This window comes from Ochotona princeps, chromosome 18 (assembly GCF_030435755.1).
Source record: "Ochotona princeps isolate mOchPri1 chromosome 18, mOchPri1.hap1, whole genome shotgun sequence".
NCBI classification, from domain to species: domain Eukaryota; kingdom Metazoa; phylum Chordata; class Mammalia; order Lagomorpha; family Ochotonidae; genus Ochotona; species Ochotona princeps.
In genome coordinates this window covers 41,966,369-41,986,961 of record NC_080849.1, presented here as the reverse complement: position 1 = coordinate 41,986,961, position 20,593 = coordinate 41,966,369, and the positions used below count along the sequence as shown (strand labels likewise).

The 20,593-nt window shown below is 45.9% G+C and overlaps 1 protein-coding gene across 2 annotated transcripts in view; it reads left to right on the top strand.

The window, feature by feature from the left end:
- The first annotated feature begins 508 nt into the window (after window positions 1-508).
- Window positions 509-20,593, top strand: part of YES1 (YES proto-oncogene 1, Src family tyrosine kinase) — a 71,079-nt gene continuing 50,994 nt past the window's right edge. The window contains exon 1 of one of the 2 annotated variants that reach the window (XM_058676976.1): window positions 509-738. The gene's annotated coding sequence lies outside the window, so the exon portion shown is untranslated. Of the gene's footprint in view, window positions 739-909; window positions 1,052-20,593 lie in introns of those variants that run through there. The other variant, XM_058676977.1, reaches the window with a different exon arrangement.

Below are 20,593 nucleotides of genomic sequence, written 5' to 3'. Positions count from 1 at the left end.
CCAAGCCCTGGGCACTACGGACAGCGGGGCCGGGAGCGCGAGAAGGACGGAGGGCGGGACCTGTGCGTCCCATTCAGCCGGCCCGGAGCCCGACTCCCGCCAGCCGGCCCCGGGCTTCGGCGGGCGCGGGAGCGAGTGGACGGGGCCGCTGCGGGCCTGCTCTGCGGCTCAAGAGGCGCCTCCTCCGCCTCACGCCCCCTCAGCCTGCGCCGCCTCGGGAATCCGCCCCGGACCCCGCCGCCATGTTGGGTCGGGGAAAGTGACTCGGACTCGCGGCCGACCCGGATCCCGGCTGGGGGCGGTCAGGAGTCCGCGGACGGCCCGGGGGGCGCCGGCGCCGGCTGGCTGAGGGGGTCGCTTCGAGGCGGGCCCGAGTCCCGGTAGAGCTCGCGGCCGAGCGTGCAGGTAGCCGCAGCCCCCGCCGCGGAGTGGAGTGGGCGGAGCCGGGAGAGGAGGAGAAGGAGGAGGAGGAGGAGGAGAAGGAGGAGGAGGAGGAGGAGGCGGCGGCGAGGTGGAGGTGGGGAGCGCGGCCGACGGCTCGGGGAGCCCGGGAATTCCCTCCTCCTGAAGTAACGAGTCCCGGGCCGCTTCTCTCGCCTTCGCCGGTGCCGGGCGCCCCAGGCTTTGCAGGTGGAGGAGGGAGAGGCTCTCGGCGGGCCTCGCCTCCGCCCGCCGCCCCCTGCCCCAGCCCCGGGAGCTGCGGTAGCAGTGCCTCATGAGAGCGCGGCCGCTGGGCAGGTAAGGATCTAGCGGGGGACCCGGGGCGGAAGCGGTCGACCCGGGTCCGGGACTCACGCTAGGCCCCGGCGCCCGTCCGCTCCCGGAGGCGCCGCCGTTTCCCGCCCCCGCGGCTCCGAGTCGGGAAGTTGGGAAGAAAGTTCTCCCCTCCCCCGGCCCGGCTCGCCCGGCGGGTGTGGAGCTCCTTCCCGGCGCTACCTGCTCGTCCCCTGACTCGGTCTACGCCCTGTCGCGTCCTCCTCGGTCCCGCCCAGGTCCGACTGGAGGGTCCTCAGAGCGTTTGGGGTACACTCCCCACCCCGGTCTTTAAAAGGTCGTTGGGCCATCCTGCGAAGTGGGGGGGTGGGCTGTGTGCTAAGCTAATTTTTAACTCCTTGGCCGGAGTAGGGGACGGGGAACGCGGCCGGGAAGTGTGTCTGTTTTCGGCTGGCGCCGGGGGGCAAGTGTGCAAGGCGGGGGCGAGGGGTGAGCCGCGGGCGTCGCTCGGTTTGATTGAAAACCGCAACACGTTAAAGTTTTCCCTTTGTTTTGGATTGGGGGTTGGGAAATTTGCCATTCAGCGTCCACTGTTATCTTGCCACTCCGCCTCTCGCTGTGTTCCGATCCGTGTCCACACGTGTGAAAGCGAATTTTGTCGTAAAGTGTGTGTGTGTGTGTGTGTGTGTGTGTGTGTGTGTGTGTGTTCGTTCCCCTCCTGGTAATTGCTTGCAGCTTTTGCTGTGTCGGTCTTAGCAGAGTTGGTTTAAGAAAGCTCTAGTATCCAGTCCAGGGGAAGGAGTGCTTTAGTTTTTGTTTTGGGATGAGTTGGAACAGCGTAGTTGGGACCGGTAGAATTACTTTCAGCATACCTAATTGAAAGGGGCACGGAATACCGCACGGTCTGGTAACTTACAAGTTTCTGAAGTAGGTAAGTGAAAAGGCTGCTATGGAACCACAGCTTTCTGTCCTTACATCTTTGCCATCTGTTGTGTGTGGGTTCACATGGATGTGTGATGTGCTTGTGCAACATTTGTTCGTGGTTCACTTGTAGTCAGAGGGGTTTGTTAAATGTCAGGTGTCCTGTTCGGTGTCTAAAGTTACATTGCACGTTAAGAAAAATATCAGTAACCGTGAGCATGTGACACTATGCATTTAAGGCAAAGTGCATGGTAAGTCCACTGCCCGAGACGGCGCACTGCTTGGCACAGAGGGGCCAGGAGGCATTTTGAATAGACAGGTGAGGAAGGGTGAAGGAGCCTCTTGTGTCAGAAGACATGGGATCTTGTGTGCACCCCGTGGTTTTCACGTAGTTTATAATAAGTTACATTTCAACAGGCTTTCCCCCCCTGGAAATATATGCGACTCTTACCATAGTTGACATTTAAGAAAAGGGAGTTTAATTGTGTTTTAATTTTCAGACATTAGCTAAATCTCAGTGGAGAGTTTAAATGCTGTTTGACAATTCAGAGTCCTACATTAAAAAAAAAAATTGCCATGAGTCTAAGGGTTCACATTCATGTTTCCAGGATAAAAGGTAATGGGGCTCTTAAAATATGTACTCTGCAGTAACCACCGTAATGTTATAATAGCTTTAATTTTGCAGTTAGCTTTTGCTGACTTCATAAACCGCAAAATTGACTCCTTTCTGTTCAGCCGAAAGTGAAATTACAGCCTTGACCTATCTTCCTGGGATAGGTGGAATTTGTCTTTTGGTCAAAGGGTAATATTAATATCTTGTCAGATTTTTTCTGTATGCACACATAAAGAATATGTGTTGTGCTTATGCACACATTTTCATGGTGTGTAATGGTAAGAGAGTAAATATGCCGAAACAGTAGTAGTGGCCCATATAAACGAAATATGAGACATTTACTGAAAGTTCAAATTTGTGTCACTTATTACTGTGGACTGTTATTTCCCAATTTATTTAGCTCTCCATCCACTGAGTCAAATCAGTGCAGGCATCACTTGTTGTATTGGGAGTATTTTAAGAAAGTCTGGCAAGCTCTTATGTCTAAGAACGCATACTTGAGTTGTAAAAAAACAAGTATATATTTTTGAAGTGTACAGGAAGTGATTGCTGTAAAAGCCAAGGTACGGGAGTGGGGAGGAGGCTGTGATTGGTGGCAAAGTTCTTTTAACCTGGTGGTGATTGCCAGGGTGTTGGCTTTAGTGTAATTCCTTCAGCCATATCCTTGCTGTGTGGGCTTTTTCCTTATTCTACATGCAACTTCTTTTTAAAGAAGCCTGTTTGTAATTTACTGTGTAAGGTATGTGGGTTAAGAACTTGTTGATTGAATGAATACTATCTTGTCATCAGATCTGATTTTCAGAAAATGATGGAACGTGTGGCAAAAATCACAACTTAATGATGGCGTCATGACTGTGTGCTATTTTTAATCTTCTAGACCAGTAATTCTTTAGATTTATAATCTCACCATTAGTTTTGCTAATCTTAGGGATGTCATGAAGTTACCCACATAAAATGGTTTAGGGTAACTGTATGAAGGTGTTAAGGACCTGCAGGAGGGATGTGTTTTTGTTTCAAAAGAAAACAAATGAGAGTTTGTGTTGGAAGTTTCAGAAATGCAGAGGTCACCCGGTATGCTTTCCTTTATATAACAGCTTGTTGTTTTTGGTGTGGATATTGTTGCTTTACATTATTGTAATGTAGAATTAAAAAAAAAATCACAGCTGAAACTCTTACATCACAGGAACTTTCCTTCGTGTGGTGAAGCTGCTGTTTGTGGCACTGGCTTTGTCGTTTCAGTATTTACAGGAAGTTTTAGTTAAGATCTTCCATTGTTCAGAATCTTGCAAGGCTTAGGTCACCTTCAGTTCATGTTTAAGCCGGTTTAAAATATAAATGCAAGGTCCTCCAGTGAGGTACAGCTCTTCTTTAAAGGAAATCTGCCCCTGTTGGGATATCTCAGTGTAGTGGTGTATGGCGAGGGTAGGGTGTGTATTATCTCTTCTTCCTCTCAGCTGCTCCAGTGCCACAATTAGACTGAGGATTGCTCAGCTGCAGCTGCTGGGTGATTATGAACCATCCAGCTCCTGTCTAAACTCAGAGGCGGATTTAGCAAAAGGAGCTATAGTAACAGCAGAGCGTGGAAGAGAGGAGCCGCTGCTGCTGCCAGTGTGCCAAGGAATCCTTGGCTGTAGCAGCACTACTTTGTCTTGGAACTAGCTGACTTGATGGCAGTAGATCCTGTCCTAGACTTAATTTACTGTTTTAACATCTCGAAGCTCCCTCTGCAGGGAAGACGGAGTCCTGTGATTGCAGGAAAACATGCTGATGAATTACAAATCTCTGTCCTTCAGCCTGAACCCTGTGCAGGTGTGTGCCTCACTTTTCGTGTTGGAGGGTACAGGAGGCTTTGACACTGCAGCTCTCGGAAGCATCTGCCCTGTGCTGTACATTGCTCTCAGCTGTGGTTCTTGCAATTGCTTCAGAGAAGGTGGGGTGGAGGCGGATTGCTGTTCTGCAGGTTTGTTGGAGTCCTTCTCCCAGGAAGTAGAAGGCCTCAGGAGGTCATTCCTAGAACTGGATGCACAGTGTACTTTCCAAATAAGAACCCAAGATTCTTTCCCCATTGGCTCGCTGTTCCTTTCTGCTTTTTGAGAAGATGGACACCTCTGTTGCAGATGTATGGCAAGCTCTGCACTGGGAGATGATGCCTTAGGCAGATTTTGCTGTTTCTGAAATGTTGCTCAGTTTATAAACATATCGGTTAGATAGCAGCAACGCCTGGTCCTCTCATCACTATTGACTACTAAAAAAATGTAGAAACTGTGCCTTTGCCAACTTGGTTTTGAAACTTGGTAGTTCACGGTTCGGCTAGTTTGGGAGGGGGTCCGTAGTGTTGAGCTTGTACATCAGTAGGAAGGAAGAGATACACAGAAGACCACACCCTCACATGAGGCAGTGCGCATCTTTACTGTGGCATTCGGTGATGAAACATTGGTGGGGTTCCTGCTTTCTTTGTGCTCTTGCAGAACCCCTGTGTGAAAGCACCTTTCGCTTTGCATTATGCTTGTCTCTGTAAGACTCCTTGTTGCATTAGGCTTTGTATTCAGCTGAAGTTGCAGTTCTTGAGAACAGCCCATGGCACAGTAAATACTAAATAAGTTGTGAATTATTTACAAGATGTGGTTCTGTATGTATCTATATGGTTTTATAACTGCAGACTTTTTACACACAACAAGTATTTTAGGTAAATCTCATAAAATTTTATGAAATGAGCCTGTTTTCTTTCTTCCTTTTTATTTTAAAATCTTCTGTCCAATGATTCACTCCTCACGTGACTGCAATGGCTGGAGCCGAACCCATCCGAAGCCAGGAGCTAGGAGCCTCTTCCAGGTGTCCCACGCGGGCGCAAGGACCTAAGGCTTTGGGCCGTCCTCGACTGCTTTCCCAGGCCACAAGCAGGGAGCTGGATGGGAAATGAGGCCACCAGGATTAGAACTGACACCTATATGGGATCCCGGTGCGTGCAGCACGAGGACCTTAGCTACTGTGCCGGGCCCTGTTCTTTTCATAAGTTTAATAAAATCTTTAGACTTTTGCTCTTTAACATAGTTTTACAAACTAATTTGATCATTGTTGCAAATGTGAATTTAAAGGTCATTTTGAAATTTCTTTTTTAGTTGAAGTTAGACCAGTCATTAGTAAGGTTTATCTTCAATATTTTCTTACTGTTCTAGTAATTGTAGAAAGTTATAATTTTGCCAGGAAAAAATTGCCTGGGGCAAAACAAATCCAGGAATCTGATTTTTCTTGCTATAATGTGTGTCAAGGCATGTGCAGTTCATAGGCCATATCTACTGGGTTTTTGGAGGTTGGGGGCAGGGACAGGAAGTGGTGGGAGGCAAGGACGGCTGTGAAACTTCAAGATTGTCTGATGGTCAGTCTCTGTTCCTTATATGCGGAGTCTAGGTTTGCAATGCACAGTTTTTTTAGTGATACTTTAAGTTTTGTAGCATTAAGTGAAAATCTGAATGAAGTGGAAAAAGTGACTTTTGCAAATATTTGTTTCTTGGTAAATTATTGTTTTCTAAATTTGTTCTGATACAATTAGTATAAACAGAAAAGGATATTTTAAAAAATAGTAGCAATCAGACATTATAAAAGAAGCAGAGAGTGAGCGTGGTGTAACACGGGAGGAGCTAAGCAGTAGCAGGTGATCTGGAGTGAGTGGCTCTGTAGTCAGGCAGTGAAGGGCTCTGTCCCCTCGGTCACTCACTCCCAATGCCTCGGTTTGCTCATCTGAAACCGCGGGTAATTATGCTATGTGATTTCTTGTTGCTTTTTAGCCTTCTATAAATGTGTGTTTCTAATATGATTGAAGTTGTAAACATTTTAAGGAAATGATTGGGTTTAGAATATGGGCTAAAATTCAGTGTCAGGTAAGTAAGGAATGTAGTAAAAACAGACAAACAGCTGTGGATGTTCTCAGGCAAACGCAGTGTTTCTGAATGCATTAGATGACCGTTCAGCTGATGTGTGACAAACACTGTGTGTGTGTGTTGATTTTATGAAGTGATTGCAACATAACTGGAATTCATAGGAATTCATACTCGGATGGAACAGGTTAGGTATTGAGTTTACAAACTTTGTAAATTGTTAGTTTTTTTTTTTTTTTTGATGTGTTAGTCCATTGCAGTGCTTTTAGGCTTGATGGCATTAAGAGTGTGATACCTGTGAACTTTATCGATTGCTTTGTACGAGATAGATTTAACCTCAAGTAAATTGATTGAAAATCTAGGCAGGGAAACTCAGTATTCTAGGTGTTAGTTTGTTAGAGATGTTTGTGACTCAGCTGTATATGCTCCACCAACGTAAGTTTTTGTTTTTTTTTTATGTTTCATGTTTGTGTTAAAATATTAGGAAAGTAGTGACTTAATCATTCTATTGAAGCAGAGGTTATAATGTCACTTATTAGATAGTCATGGCTGTATGAATGAAAAGTTTACCGTGTTTTGTAAGGAAAACGCTAGTTGTTGAAATTCACTTCACTTTATTGTTTGACAAAGGCCCAGCCTACTCGTTCTGGTTGTTTGTGTTTGGTTGCTGTAGTTGATACTTGGGACAGAGGAAGCATGGGCATTTGAAAATGGTTTTTAAGGTTTGCAAAATAGGTTTTCTAGGGGTCAGGGTGGGAGGAGAAAGAGAACGTGAATAGATTGAGTTGCTAAGGCTTGTCCTTCCGTCTTTGAAAATGAAAATCAGCAGTTAGTGTTGACAGGTGAAAGCTTAGCAAGTTTAACAATGTTTCCGTTATAAACTGTATACTAATTGGCTTCCTAATTTTGTTTTTGTTAAATCTGTGCTTGTTGAACAAATCTAATATTTGGCCTGCAAATGTTCTGATTCTGAAGTGATGAGACTCCCAGTAACTCCTTGCCTGCTTCTGCTGTGTAGACAGTGTATTACAAGGTCCTCATTAGTTAGGAATCTGAGAGTGAGTGAAGGGGGAGTATTGTTAGTACACTTTTATTAATTCCCTCCTTTATCCTCTAGTTCCCACCATTTGGGAAGGAAGCAAGCAAGCAAGCAAACTGGCTTTATGACCGGTGTGGTGCAGTGCTACACTTTCAACCACATTGTCACATTTAATTTGAATCTGTAAAATGTGTCTCATGGGCCTGGCGCAGTAGCCTAGCAGCTGTAATCCCGCTTTGCATTTGGCTCCCTGCTTGCGGCCTGGGAAGGCAGTGGAGGACCACCAAAGCCTTGGGGCCCTGCACCCATGTGGGAGAAGCAAAAGAGGCTCCGGACTCCTGGCTTCAGATTGGTGCAGCTCCGGCTATTGCGGCTGCTTGGGGAGTGAATCAGGGGACGCAAGATCTTCCTGTCTATCTTTCCTCCTCTCTATATATCTGACTTTCCAATAAAAATAAAATAAATAAAGAAAAAAGGAAAATGTCTTAAAAATACACAGACCTTGCAGGCCAGATAGGTATTACGGGTGAGGAGGCCCGCCCGCGTGTGGGTGGCGGGGGCCCCTGAAGGAGTGCCGCGGGAGGCCTGGGAATGGCTGGCGGGCTGGCTCCAGCCTGGTCCCTGTGCTGAAATCTCCTTAGGCATTGGAAGTAGGATTCCTTAGGATGTCTTACCTTGTTCCTTTTCCGTTTAATTGTACTTTCGAATTGAGAGCAGAGAATTTTCAACAACTTAAACACTGTTATGGAAGTGGCTTTGGAATAGATGAATGCCAGACATTACCTGATTTCAGATGCTGTTTTCATTACCTGAGACGGATCATTACACTAAACCGTAGCAAACGCTGTGCTTTTGTAGGTTTGGATTTATAATGGAAAGTGATATACTGAACCTAACACATTCTTTATTTATTTTTATTTTTCAAGATGTGTTTATGTATTTGAAAGGCAAAGTCGCAGAGAGAGAAAGGGAGAGGCAGAGAGAGAGATCAAGATCTTGTCCGTTGATTCCCTCCCAGAGCAGCTGCAGTGACTGGGCTGGCCAGTCTGGAGCCGGGAGCTTCTGGGTCTCTCGTGTACTTGGGGCTCAGGTGCTTGGACAGTCCCCGCTGCTTCCCCAGGCAGAGTCGCAGGAGCTGGGTCTGAAGTGGAGTGGCGGTGCTTGCCAAGGGCTCCTGAGATGCTGGCACCGCAAGCAGCAGCTTCACCTGCTGCGCCTCTTTTATCTCTTTAGAAAAGAAAATATTTAGTACAGATTAGCAGAGCCGTGGTTGTTATCTTGTTTTCCAGTTACATTTTTTTTCTTTGCTTATCTAAACTTAGTTCTCCAAATAGAGTAAAAAATAAAGTGAGAATGTCAGAGAGATGGGTTATTGCAGTAACTGAGCTGTAATGAATGCTGCCCTTTCACAGGTGCAGTTTTGTAAAGTGTTATGCAGTGGATATGTACATAGTCACTCCCCCGTGACATATTTATTATATGTATGTGTATGGACTTTGTGCTAAAATTGTTATCGTACAATATTACCTTCCTTTTTACTAATTATATCATTTATTTTTACATGTGTTAGGAGAAATGTATATATGGAAAGTGTCATAACCTAATGATTGACTGTCATAGTGTAGACATACGCCCCAGGAAGAGAGCTGCTGTGTAATTTGCCCTGTTAGTAGGATAGTAATTTCCTGCTTGTACGTGCTCAGTAACTGTTTGAGGCAGTGCTTGCTTTTGAAGGAAACAATAGGACTCTTCCATGCGTGCTGGTTCCTGTAATTCTTACCGTTGTTCCTGTAAATGTTACTGTTGTGTGAATTCCTCCCTGTCTAGGAGAAGGTTCTCATCTAAGCTCCACATACAGATGCTTGTTGGCTGCTCCTTTGCCTCTGGGTTTCTTACACTGACAGGGATTTCCTTCACCACCTCAGGAGTCTTTTCTTCTTGGGCTTCCTTTCATTTCTTCAGTTATCTAAGAACGTACCCTTTGTCCTCTCTGATAAGCAGGAGCATTGTTTTCTTGTGGGAATAGCAGCTAGATTTTGTAGTGTCATTATCCCACAGGGAATATCTACAGCAAAACTCCGTAAGTTCATTGACCATGTTTATTAAGTCTCTGCACAGAATGGCAAATAATTTTTAAAGTGCTCTTATGTCAACTTTAAATGATGAGAGCAGCCACCAGCAGGGTGCTAGTCCCGTGAAAGTAGGGACCTTTGTTACTTCAGCCCCCTGGAACGATGACACATGGTAGACTGGAAGGAGATGTTTTTGAATGACGGCAGTACAGCCATCAGTTGACATGATTGCCCGCCTTGGGTGCACCAGCAGGTAGCTTCCTGCTGAGGAGCCGTGCAGTAACTGCGCATTTGAGTCTGATGGTGACTTGTAAATGTTAAAGAACAGTAACTGTTTTAAGGATAATTACCTACTTACAATAATGGGGTTCTATAGTCTATATCTCATTTTATAAATTTATATCTGTCAACCATGCTTCTTTAAGAATGGCATGCATCAGTTCCTCTTCGATGTAAGTGAGTCATATGAATTTATCTGTGTCGCGAACACCGAGCCCGGTACTTGAACAAACGCCACGAGTCGAGAGAATGGATGCTTGCAATCAAGCGTTTATTCGAGCGAGCACACACCAAACAGGACGGGGGAAGCCACCAAGAGCACCCTTGACTTCGGCCTCGTGGAAGTCTGCTGGGCTTTGGCTCCGGCCTAGTGGGAGCCTGCTGACTTCGGGTGGAAGCCCAAGAAGTTTGGCTCCGGTCTGGTGGGAGCCTGCTGGCTTCGGGTGGAAGCCCAAGAAGTTTGGCTCTGGTCTAGTGGGAGCTTGCTGGCTTTAGTGACTGGGACCAAGGAATAGGTTTAAATACAATTCAGTGGGTCAAGCAAGCAGTTGTTACAACATTTTGATTGGTTATTACATGTTATCTATCAGCAACACTTGCTTTCTCTCAGTTCTGAGAAACATGGTTTTTGTTTACATATTCATCAATATACAATTGCTTCTTTTATCATTTTTTTGAAGATTTATTTATTTTTATTACAAAGTCAGATGTACAGAGAGGAGGAGACAGAGAGGAAGATCTTCCATCTGATGATTCACTCCCCAAGTTAGCACAACGGCCAGTGCTGCGCCCATCCGAAGCCAGGAGCCAGGAACTTCTTTCCGGGTCTCCCACTCTGGTGCAGGGTCCCAAGGCTTTGGGCCGTCCTTGACTGCTTTCCCAGGCCACAAGCAGGGAGCTGGATGGGAAGTGGAGCTGCTGGGATTAGAACCAGCGCTCCCATATGGGATCCAGGCGCGTTCAAGGTGAGGACTTTAGCTGCTAGACCATGGCGCCGGGCCCTCTTTTATCATTTTTACCATAATTTGTTTTTTATGACATGCTTACAGACATGAGAGCTTCTTTTTTTTTTTTTTTAAAGATTTATTTTTATTACAAAGTCAGATATACAGAGAGAGGAGGAGAGACAGAGAGGAAGATCTTCCGTCCGATGATTCACTCCCCAAGTGAGCCGCAACGGGCCGGTGCGCGCCGATCCGATGCCGGGAACCTGGAACCTCTTCCGGGTCTCCCACGTGGGTGCAGTGTCCCAATGCACTGAGCCGTCCTCTACTGCTTTCCCAGGCCACTAGCAGGGAGCTGGATGGGAAGTGGAGCTGCCGGGACTAGAACCAGCGCCCATATGGGATCCCGGGGCGTTGAAGGCGAGGACTTTAGCCGCTAGGCCATGCCGCCGGGCCCAACATGAGAGCTTCTTAACAGGAGTGATGAGAGAGAGCTTAGTACATTGGGAGTTTTTGGCAAGAGTGATAGGAGAGGGTTTATGTACATTGGGGCTTCTTGACAGGAGTGATAGAAGAGGTGGCCCCATTTCACCAGTAACTTAGGAAGATGGAGTCACCTCTGTTCAAAAGCTCCAGTATGTATACTATCTTCATTATTAACTCACAGCATAATTTACATAAAAGGTCTGTTATTGTAGCTATCTCTGGGTCATCAGTCTCAGATAGAAGTGTAGTAATATTAAGGACATAAGATTATTGATAATATCACTACCCATTTCTCCCATGGGTTCATTTTTATTTATACCCATTTAAGTATGTATTGATGGAGCAGTGTAGATGCAGATGGGAGCAAGTAAACACTTATGACCAGACTGTTCCTATCAATCTGCTACCCGAGAGAGCTGAGAAGAGGCCCTGACAGGGCAGCTTTACCTCACAGTGACCACCTCATATCTCAGAAGGTAAATGTGTTTCTGGTAGAGAGGTAACTGGCAGATGTTACAGGGAGAGAAGGGGAGACAGAGATCTTCCACCTGCTGGCTCACTCCCCAAATGGCTGTAATGGCTAGAGCTGGGCCTGTCTGATGTGGGGGCCAGGAGCTTCTTCCTGCTCTCCCACATAGTGCCAAGGGTTTGAGCATTCATCACTGCTTTCCCTGGCACAATGGCAGGAAGTTGGATTGGAAGTGGAGCAGCCAGGACTAGGACCAGCACCCACATGGGATGCCAGTGCTGTAGGAGGAGGCTTAATATACTATGCCGCAGCACTGGCTCCAGTCCCTGGCTCTCTTCCTGAAGGATGGTCACCCGGTATTACACAGTCAGACATTCGTGACATACACCATTTGGTTGTGCAAATATAGTTACATTATTTGTTTGAAAGGTTGTAGAATGATTCTTAATTCTGGTTTCAGTATTGTTATGGAAGTCTGCTAATCGTGATTGAGGACTTCAGATAGCTCAACCTGTTCTGAAGCTTATGATAAATTTAATTTTGTATTTTAGGTGGTTAAAAAAAGCTGTGAAGGTGTTTGCCATTTTGAACTCAATTAAGACCAACAACAACAACAACAAAAACTAGTGGTAATGCAAATTCTAGAAGGAGTCTTGAGAAATAAGAGACTGTGTTATCTTGGGCTTATGTTAAAAGTAGAAGGGAGGGCCCGGTGCAATGGCCTAGCAGCTAAAGTCCTCACCTTGATCGCCCCAGGATCCCATATGGGCGCTGGTTCTAATCCCGGCAGCTCCACTTCCCATCCAGCTCCCTGCTTGTGGCCTGGGAAAGCAGTCGAGGACGGCCCAAAGCCTTGGGACCCTGCACCCGCGTGTGGGAGACCTGGAGGAGAAGTTCCTGGGTCCCGGCTTCAGATTGGCTCAGCTCCAGCTGTTGTGGCTCACTTGGGGAGTGAATCATCAGACAGAAGATCTTCCTCTCTGTCTCTCCTCCTCTCTGTATATTTGACTTTGTAATAAAAATAAATAGATCTTAAAAGAAAAATTAAAGAAAAGAAGGGAAGGCAGTTCTGAATTTTAAGGAGATGTGTGTCCTACACTTGAGGAAACATTAGAAAACCAGTACAAATGTGGCCAAAGATTATGATGCCCTGTCTGCTCTTAGAAAATGAAAAGTCTGGGCTGGTGCTGTGGTGTAGTGAGTAAAGCTGCTACCTGTCGTGCTGGTGTCCCATGTGGATGCTGGTTCCAGCCCCAGGTGTCTAACTTCTGATCCAGCTCTCAGATGGTATGTCTGGGAAGGCACCAAGTGGTGGCCCAAGTCTTTGTGCATCTACACTTTGTGGGAAACCCAGAGGAAGTTCCTGGTTGGAGTCATTTGTGGAGTGAACTAGCAGATGGAATATCTCTCTGTAACTCAGCCTTTCAAATAAATAAATATTTGAAAAAAGAATGGAAAGCCTAAGAATGCCTTAAACTTTTTCTTTGGCTTAGAAAATGCTCTGATGGGGGAAAGTATTCATAGTAGAACTGGGATTGTATTTGCGTTCATAAAACATTTGGAGTAAATGAAGCAAGATTAACTAGCTATATCAGAGGATTCCATGGAGTTGGTAGCAGGTGGAAAGTAACATAATCTTGCCCATCTCCCTTTTCCTTCTACCACCTTGTCTACTACTGTTGGGTTTGTTGAATGTCAAATAGAAGCAGAATCGTGGACCTGTTAGGTTATTATGAGAGGACTAATAGGATTCTTAGAAAGGCTGGCAGTTGGAAGGAAGAACTAGTGACAGGCATTCTTGGAGGTAAATTCATAGCTAGGGTGAAAAAGGAAGTCAGGGTTAGACAACTTAGGAAAGTTAGAGAAGATGGCACAGAACACTTAGTATTGGACAATTTATTTTTTCTTTTTAAGATTCCTTAATTTTTGTTGGAAAGTCAGATATACATAGAGGAGAGACGGGCAGATCTGTCTGCTGATTCTATCCCCAAGTGGCCACAATGGCCAGAGCTGAGCCAATCTGAAGCCAAGAGCCTGGAGCCTCTTCCAGGTCTCCTGTTCGACGCATGGTCCCAAGGCTTTGGGCCATCCTCTGCTGTTTTTCTAGGCCACAAGCAGGGAGATGGATGGGAAGTGGAGCTGCTGGGATTACAACCAGCACCCATATGGGATCCCAGTGCATGCAGAGTGAGGACTTTAACTGCTAGGCTATCACACCAGTCCCAGTGTTGTACAACTTCTAGCATGCTACTTTTTATCTCTGAATGTCTCATTTGTTTTCATTTATTTGAAAAGCAGAATGATTCCAGTGCTTGAGCTGCTTTCTAGGGTGTGCATTAGCATGAAGCTGTGCCTGGAGCTTTGAAGACCAGATTTGAGGCACCAACCCAAGCACTGAGTAGTAATGATAACCACTGTGCCTCCCACCTGTCCATTTATCTCCTAAATTGTGCAACAAGTGCTTTACACTTCTCTTTACAGAATATGGAAAAATAAGAAAGCAGAGAAGAGCTAGAGGGTATCTGAGTTTAAACAATTTCAGATCTTTAGGTCCAGAAGAATTCGAATTTCCAAGATTCTGAACGACATTTATGGTACTTTCAGTGTTCGACCAACTCAGAACTCGATCTCGGTCGCCTGTGTGGGTGGCGGGAACTTGATTCCTGGAGTCATCACCTCCCTTAGTGTGCAGTGGCAGGAAGCCAGAGCCAGGGGCCAGAGCTGGAGAACAATCGGGGTCCTCTGATGCTGGACAGGCACAGTAACTGGTGTTTTAACTGCTGGGCTAAACACCCACTCCTACTAAGAAATTGTTGGAAAAAAAAATGGAGGAAATTCATCCCAGTAGGAATCACTACCTCATGGTTAAAATGGTTACAGTTCCCACTTAGTGCTCAAGTGAAGAGCATGACGGCAGACAACTCTCCTTCCCCCGAAATAGAAAGATTAAATGAGCCTCAGAGAATGGACTTTAACAGTTGGAAGTTACCTTTGATAGCTTGCAAGATAGTAGAACAGGAGGTCGCGCCGCACGCGTGTGTGAGTGTGTGTGTGTGTGCGTGTGTGTGTGCCTGTCCGCGATTACCGGCCGACGGGTTAACCCTTTGCCGAGCGGCCGGTCCCTTTGAGGCCGGGCGCTGCCGGATTAATCTGCCATCTGCAAAAGAGGAATAAAAGGGCCGGCTCCGCCAGCTTTCAAGAAAAAAAAAAAAAAGATAGTAGAACAGTTTATTAAACAGATGTCTGATATAATTTATAAACTGTTGAGATGTTACAAAGAAGTTTTTTTAAAAAGATTTATTTATTTTTATTACAAAGTCAGAAATACAGAGGAGGAGAGACAGAGAGGAAGATCTTCCATCCGATGATTCACTCCCCAAGTTAGCACAATGGCCAGTGCTGCGCCCATCCGAAGCCGGGAACCAGGAACCTCTTCTGGGTCTCCCACTCTGGTGCAGGGTCTGGTGCATTGGACCATCCTCGACTGCTTTCCCAGGCCACAAGCAGGGAGCTGGGTGGGAAGTGGATGGGAAGTGGAGCTGCTGGGATTAGAACCGGCACCCATATGGGATCCTGGCGCTTTCAAGGTGAGGACTTTAGCTGCTAGGCCACTGCGCCGGGCCCAAAGAAGTTAAGTTTTAAAGGTTGTCTGGCAGTGCTTCTTTGCATGGCTGGACCACCTGTTTGGGATCTGTGTCAGTGCTGCAGACAGCCGGTCCTACTTGTGCTGCTTCCCTGCTGTAGGGAGTGGGCAGGCCTGATAAACCTCGCTTCCTCCCAACAGTAAGGGTCAGTGATTCCCTTTTTACCTTTTCTTTTTTGTGATGTTTGGTTTCTGTTTATCTCTTCCCTTCCCCCCCTTTATCACACTCATACTTTTTCTTGTTTTTTAAAACTGATCTTTTCTCCCCACACTAATCAGTGGTTCACATGGGCGTGCATCCTTCTTAACTATGTAAACATCATCAAAAATAAAATTATTGTTTTGAAAAAACGAATTTTCTATTTGAAAGAATTCAAGAGAGAGAGGAAGAAATCTGACTGCTAGTTAATTACCCAAGTGGTTGCAACAGCCTGGGCTGGGCCAGGCTGAAGCCAGGAACTCAGAAGAGGGTGCAGAGGCCCCAGCGCTGGGCCAGCTTCCCTTGCTTTCTGAGCTGCACAGCTCTCCTGTTTATAGGCAGTGCCTTCACCCTGTGTGGGTTACTGCAATCTGCCCTTCCCCCACTTTGCAGATGCTACATGCAGCATTTACAAAACCATCTCACTCCGGGGTTTGTTTCGGGGCTCTATTTTCCAGGGATTAAGTTATTTATTCCTGTGCACTACCGCTTACTTGGAGCTCAGTGGCAACAACCATTGACCCTGCTGTCATGCTGCTAAACATTTCAGTAGGTTTTAGCAGCTTTATCATGAAACTTCTGTGAGTTAGGTGTTGTTAATATCTTTATGTCTACAGATATACAAGGGTGCCTCAGAAAGTTCATGAGAAAATAGAATTAAAAGACAGGAATTTAGCAGTGGGTATTTACCGTGGTGTTTGGATACGTGGGTCTGATACCAAAATGCTCTGGCTCCTGATTCCAGTTTCTTCCTAATGCAGAGAAAATATTCTGGTAAATAGCAGTGATGGTTCAGGTGCTTGTGCTATTTTGACCACATGGGAGACCTAGTTGTAATTTTTTTTTTTTTTAAAGCAAAGCCTGTGTGTATTTTGGTGCCAAAGTTTCTGAAAGCTGTGCAGTTTTCATAACATCCATTTTAAATAAATGTGGGGCTTGCAGTGCCAGCATCCTACCTGGTGCCGGTTCTGGTCCTGGCTGCTGGGCCAGCTCCCTGCCTGTGGACCAGCAGAGAACCAGAAGCTCCTGACTCTGACTTTGGATCCACTCAGTTCTGCCATTGCAGCCATTTGGGCAGTGAACCAGCGAATGGAAGGTCTGTCTTTTCCTTCTCTCTGGAAATCTGCCTTTCAAATAAAAATAAATCTTTAAAAAATATTAAAAGAAAACTTTTTGAAGACTTCTTGTATAGGCATCAAGAGGTTGAATTTACTTAAGCTGTAAGTGGGAACTATCATTTTTTTTAAAGATGTATTTATTTTTATTGCAAAGTCACATACACAGAGAGGAGGAGTGAAAGAGGAAGATCTTTTGCCTGATGATTTCACTCCCCAAGTGGCCTTAGGGGAGTTGAGCCTGTCTGAAGCCAGGAGCCAGGAGCTTCTTCGCGGATCTTCCACAAGGGTGCAGGGTGTTAAGGCTTCAGGCCAGTGGAGCAGGTGGGGCATGTACTTCTACTCTTGGATCCTGATGCTTGTGAGGGGAGGATTAACCAATTGAGACCTTGTGAGGGGTCAGAAGTATGACCTTTTGAAACTTTAGGATATGTTTCCTAAAGAGGTGAGTTTCCTCTTGTTTTCACCCCAACAGTGTCTTAGCAGAAGGGAACTTAGCCCAGTTAATGTGCCTGTGTCCTCCACCTGCTTCCGACCCCAGGCTCCTGCTGTTGCGGAACAGCCGACAGTGGTGATGGCCTAAGTAACTCAGTTCCTGCCACCTGGTTGGGAGACCCGCGTTGAGCTCTGAGCTTCTGGGGAATGAATTGGTGGAAAGAAACACTATTGCTCTCTCTTGCTGTTTCTCTCTTAAATAATGTAAATTTTCTTGATTGTTCTTGTATTTTAAATTTTTCCTTGTGATTTTGATTTATGAAATGATAATTATTTAGTTAAGAAGGGTGGAATGTCATGGATTTAAAAATGTTTCCAAAGCTGGCATGGCGGTGTGGCAGGCCTGCAGGGCTGACATCCCATATGGGTGCCGATTCATGTCGCCTCTCTCATCTGGCTCTCTGCTTGTGGCCTGGGAAAGCAACAGAGAATGGCTGAATTTTTTGGGCCCCTGCACCCACATGGGGAGACCTAGAAGGAATCCCTAATTCCTGGCTTCAGATCTGCCCAGCTCTGGCTGTTGTGCTCATTTGGGGAGTGAGCCAGCAGGTGCTCTTTCTCTCCTTCTCTTACTTTCGCTTACAAATGAAAGTAAAGTAAATCTTTTTTTAAGAAAGTTTCCAGGGACTCGTTTTGTGGCACAGTGAGTTAAGCTATGGCTTGTGATGCTGGCATTCCATGCTGGAGTGTCGGTTTGAGTCCCAGCTGCTCTGCTTCGGGTGCAGCTGCCTGCTGATGTGCTTGGGAAGGCACTGGAGGATGGCCTGAATGCTTGGGCTCAGCGCTCAGTTGAGTTCAGCACTGTGGCTTTGGCCTGCATCGCCCCCTGCTGTTGGGGCTGTGGGGAGTGAACCAGAAAATGTGAGATGTTTCTTTCCTTCTGTCACTCTTTCAGATAAATCTTTAATAAAATTCAAATTAGTTTCTGTTTATTCAGATTTCCCTTGTATCTCACAGTTTCATTTTGTTTTAATGTTTACTTTTAAAGATTATTATTGTTGGGCCCGGCAGCGTGGCCTAGCGGCTAAAGTCCTCGCCTTGAAAGCCCCAGGATCCCATATGGGCGCCGGTTCTAATCCCGGCAGCTCCACTTCCCATCCAGCTCCCTGCCTGTGGCCTGGGAAAGCAGTCAAGGACGGCCCAAAGCTTTGGGACCCTGCACCAGAGTGGGAGACCCGGAAGAGGTTCCTGGTTCCCGGCATCGGATTGGCGCGTACTGGCCCATTGCGGCTCACTTGGGGAGTGAATCATTGGATGGAAGATCTTCCTCTCTATCTCTCCTCCTCTGTGTATATCCGGCTTTCGAATAATAATAAAATCTTTTAAAAAAAGATTATTGTTTGTTTATTTGAAAGTGTTTTGGGGGCAGATAAAGGGATGCAGGTGGGGAGATACTAGTATCCTGAATTTAGCTCCCTCTGCTAGATGGCTGCAACAGGGCTGAAACCAGGAGGTTCCTCTGAGTCTGTTTGTGGGTGAACCACGTAGGGACCCAAGCTCTTGTGCCATTTTTTCACTGCTTTTCCAGGTGGTAAGCAGGGAACTAGTTTGGAAGTGGAGAAACCGGGACACCAACCATCACTCATTTGGGGTAGCAGCATTGTAGGTGCTGTGCCAGCCCCTAGAATGAGCATTTTTTAAAAATGTATTCATATGTTATTTTTGAAAACTCATTTGGAAATTTCAATGTGAACAGAAGAGTTTCAGAAATAGTACAAAGAACTGTGGGATCCCTGTAGTAGTTCATTTTCTGTTGCTAGTAGCGCAACATCACAGCCTCAGCAAGTTAGAAGGAAACAAAGTATTTGTTTTGTTGGCTCGCAGTTCTGATCCAAGGTTGAGGGCTCACATCTGGTGCTGGCCTTCCTGCTGGCAGAATCCCACAGCATCATAAGGTATCACGTTAGAAAAAGTCATGTGGACCTGGCATGGTTGCATAGCAGCTAAAATCCTCACCTTGTGTGCGCTGGGATCCCATATGGGCACCAGTTCATGTCCTGGAGGCCCCACTTCCCATCCAGCTCCCTGCTTGTGGCCTGGGAAAGCAGTCGAGGATGGCCCAAAGCCTTGGGACCCTGCACCTGTGTGGAAGAAGCTCCTGGCTCCTGGCTTTCGATCAACTCAACTCTAGCCGTTGCGCTCACTTGGGAAGTGAATCAATAGACAGAAGATCTTCCTCTCTGTCTCTCTTTCTCTTTGGGTATCTGACTATTTAATAAAAAAAAAAATCTGAAAAAAAATGTCACATGTATGTCAATGTGTATGTGTGTGTATTTTTTTTTTAAGACTTGTAAGAGTTACACAGAGGGAGAAAGAGAGAGAGATCTTCAGTTCACTGGTTCACTCCTCAAATGGCTGTAATGTCCTCTTGAGCTGGGCCAGACCTAAATTGGGAGCCAGCCTCATCTTCTATGTCTCCCACGTGAGTTTGGGGCCCAAGGCCTTGGACCATCCTCCACTGCCATCACTACCTTCCCAGGACATTAGCAGGGAGCTGGATCTGAAGTGGAGTATCCAGGACACGAACTGTCACCCGTGTGGGATTCCAGCTCTGCACTCCGATCCCTCCGTTCTGTGGGAGGGATCATTCATGGGGATTCTATCTTGATGACTTTATCTGATGTAGTCATCTTCCAAAGACTGTCTGTAAACACCACAGACATTTTAAATGTCTACCCTTTTAGTATCTCAAAATGGGATTAAACGCCAATGTGAATTTTGGAGGGAACAAATCATATTCAAATCAAAGCAGTACTTTATTTTTAAGATTTATTTATTTTCATTGCAAGTGCAGATTTGCAGAGAGCAGGAGTGACAAAGATCTCCCATCTGCTGGGTGACCCCCCAAATCTGTAGCGGCTGGAGCAGAGCCAATCCAGAGTCTGGAGCCAGGAGCTTCTCTAGATCTCCCATACAGGTTCAGGGTCCCAAGGTTTTGTTTCATCATTTTCTGTTTTTCAGGCCATAGCAGGGAGCTGGAAGGGAAGTGGAGCAGCTGGGACACGAACCAGCACCTGTATGGGATCCTGTACTTGGAGCTGGATGATTAGCCAGTTGAGCCAACGAGCTGGCTCCCAAAAGCATTCTGCTTACCCGTATTTGCCAGTTAGCATTTTGTCACATTTACTCTGAATCATTCTGTAGGTTCTGGTGTATGTAGATATGTACCTATGTACCCAATTCATTTGGGTGCTAGTTGCAAATATAGTCTATCAGTATTAAATACTTTAGAGTTTTATTTCCTAAAAACAAGAACATGGTTCCAATACAGTAACAAATTCAGGAAATACAATGTCTGTATTGCAGTTACCTAATTCCAGATATGGGTTGAATTGTCTTCCCCCAGAAGATCCTAACTCCCAGTTGTGAAGGTGGCCTTTATTGGAAATAGGATCTTTGTGAGTGTGATCAGATTACATTGAAATCATCCTGAATTAGTGTGGATGATAGTCCAGAATGATTGTGTGTCTTTTGAAGAAGAGGAAAATGTCAACACAAAGACATCCAGGGAGAATGCCACTTAACAATAAAGATGTAGATTGAAGTGATGTGGCCATAAGCCAAGGAACACCAAATATTGCCAGCCATTGCCAGAAACTTGAAGATAAGGAAGGAGGTTTTGTGTGTGTGTGTGTGTGTGTGTGTGTGTGTGTGGTTTTTTTAAGATTGACTTATTTAGCTGGAAGGCACAGTTAATAGTGAGGGAGAAACAGAGCTTGCTCCTGCTGG